Source organism: Olea europaea, unplaced genomic scaffold (genome assembly GCF_002742605.1).
Source record: "Olea europaea var. sylvestris unplaced genomic scaffold, O_europaea_v1 scaffold2138, whole genome shotgun sequence".
Lineage (NCBI taxonomy): Eukaryota > Viridiplantae > Streptophyta > Magnoliopsida > Lamiales > Oleaceae > Olea > Olea europaea.
The window spans coordinates 75,688-78,521 of NW_019239351.1; the positions used below are offsets into that span (position 1 = coordinate 75,688).

Genomic DNA, 2,834 nt, shown 5'->3' on the forward strand with positions numbered 1-2,834 from the left:
GGCGGAGTTTTGGCCAAATGTGCCTCGTCCCGTTGCCATCACTATCTATAACAGGCCAATGAAGGTACACAAAATTGTAGAAATATGAACTTCTAAGTTCTCTTCACATTTAGAGTATAAATTGCAGAAATATTCGAGATAAACAACCGCAGCAACGATGAACGTATGGTAAAATTGTAACTTCAACTATAACATACCCATGAAGGCAGACAAAAATGAAGAAATATCAAAGTGACAGAAACGCACTTCTCAATTAGAGTAGCTTCATATATTTAACACAACAACGAACAAACTAATTTCCCCAAACATGGTTGAACTGTAGTATAAAATCCAGCCATTTAATTTACAAACCAAAACACTAAACCCATTTAATGTTTGGCAAAATATGCAACCATTTAATTTCTGGCGACATGCAATCCAGCAAAAAATCCACCCAACCAATATCTGTCAACAGGCAAAAGTTTAAAAGTGCATAAACCCTAAAATCCAAACCCAAATTGAGCAAAACTCAAAACCGATTTCAAATGCATTTTAAAACAAACCAGATTAAAGTTAAAGATACCGCTGTCGTATATGTAAACTAGTCGATCCGCTTGTTGTCGATAAGTCTCCACTCAATTCGCTCTCACCGTTACCAGACTGAGTTTTTGAATGAGAGAGAGCGGCTCTTGATTTTGAGATCTAGCACCAATTGTTTATCTTGTAAATGAGATAAGGTCGGGGCTATTTTGGAAATATATTTTCTTCTTCAAAAGTCACAAGAAATTGCACATCAAAATATGCCACCTTGGTGTGGACACGGTTATGTATACCCTAATGTACATCAAGCATTACCCGAAATAAAATTGGGTATTTACTCTTCGATTGTGCTATATGTACGTAATGGTTTACATATAAATAATGTGGGGGCATATGTTTAGATCAAAATCTCTTCAACTAAATTTAAAAAATAAAAATAATCTTATTCATTCACTTTTTGACACCTTTTATGTATGTAAATCATTATGTGCGAGTAGCATTATTCAGGACTCTTATATGTTGAATATTTTTCATTTTTTCATGTCATATTTGAGTTTTACGAAATCAAAAGATAGTTAAACTACTGGAAAGATCAAAACCTGCAACGTTGCCACATTAGATATTACAAACTACGTACAATTGAGACACGAGGAAATAAACAAGAATGTCAAATCAACTATAAAGAGATTTTATTTTATTTTATTTTTTGAAAAAAAATATATTTTATATAACCTATTTGGTTTGGACAAAAAAATATATATATATTTAGTAGATTTTGATAAAAAAATTGTAGCAGTGGAAAAGTTGGAAAAATTATAAGTTACATAAAATGTGTCATTGAAAATTAATTCGAGATAAAATTAATTTTAAGAAATAGGAGTCAAAAGAGGCATACTAAGTGTTATGAAAAGAGAGAAAAAAGAATAAAATAAAAAAAAGTCAATAGACTTGTATGTGTTTTATTAAGTAACAAAACCCTATATTTATATGACAGAATCAGGGATACAAGGGTATAATTTCTAGAGCTGCAGGGTACTATTGTCATTCATTTGTGAACCCTAATAAATTTACTATTTACATTACCCCCCCTTGAATGACACACTACAAATTATCTGTCTTATTAAAATCTTGTTTGATAAAAATTCAATAGGACAAAAAATCAAACGAAGGAAAATAGTACAATTATTTTGAAATATAACAAATAAATTCTAGCTCATTAAAACCTTGCTAGGAAATCTCAGTGGGATAAAACCTATGCGAAAAAAAAAGAGTACAGTTACTCATCCCGATGTTGATCATTGAAAATCTTTGAATCGACACATTCCAATATTGTGAACCAATTTCTTAAATGTTGATGTCGGCAGTGCTTTTTTGAATAAATCGATCACATTGTCACTTGAGCGAATTTATTGAATATCAATGACGCCAATCTTTTGAAATACATTTGTATGAAAGAATTCTGGAGAAATATGTTTCGTCTAGTCATCTTGGATACATCCTTCTTTTGGTTGTACAGTACAAGCTACTTATCTTTATACAAAATTGTTGAACTATCTTTTATTGAAGTTAACCTGCATAATGCTTGGATATGATAGGTCATGTTCCTGAACCATACACATTCCCAGCCTACTTTATGGATTGCAATAATATCAAAATGATTTGAGGATTTTGCTGTCAATGATTCTTTCATAGATCTCCATGATATAGTTACTCCTCCACGTATAAACACATACCCCCGTTTGTGATTTAGTTTTATGTGGGCCAAAGAGATAATCTACATCTGCATATCCCACTAAAGTAGGTCTCGATTTTTGAGAATACAATAATCACAAATCAATAGTGCCCTTTAGGTAACGAAAAATATGTTTAACACAATTCCAATTTTTTTTAGTTGGTGTAGAACTATATCTTGTAAGAACATTTATAGAAAAAGCTAAGTTGGCTCGAGTGCAATTTGCAAGATAAATTAATACTCAAATTATACTAAGATATGATACTTCATGATCAAGACCATTTCTCCATCTTAAAGTGGATGAAATGAATCCTTTTTTACATCAATTGATCAAACAATCATAAGTAATGTCAATGGATATGCATTATCTATATAAAAATGTTTTAAACCTTTTTTTGTATATGTAGATTGATGAACAATTCATTGTTCTGGAAAATATTCAATATGCAACCCAAGATAAAATTTGATTTTTCCCAAATCTTTCATCTCAAATTCATTTTTGAAATAATCACCAGCTTTTTTGAGCTCTTCAAGAGTTCCGGTTCAATTTAAATTATCAACATAAACTGTCAAAATCGCAAAT

At 30.9% G+C, this 2,834-nt stretch overlaps 1 long non-coding RNA gene across 1 annotated transcript; it reads right to left on the reverse strand.

Annotated features, from left to right (window-relative positions):
• Positions 1-164: 164 nt before the first annotated feature.
• LOC111380412 lies at positions 165-759 on the reverse strand. The gene is made up of 2 exons (XR_002700183.1): positions 543-759; positions 165-444 (listed from the first exon to the last, which is right to left on the reverse strand). It is a non-coding gene; the product is annotated as an uncharacterized LOC111380412 (long non-coding RNA).
• Positions 760-2,834: the final 2,075 nt, after the last annotated feature.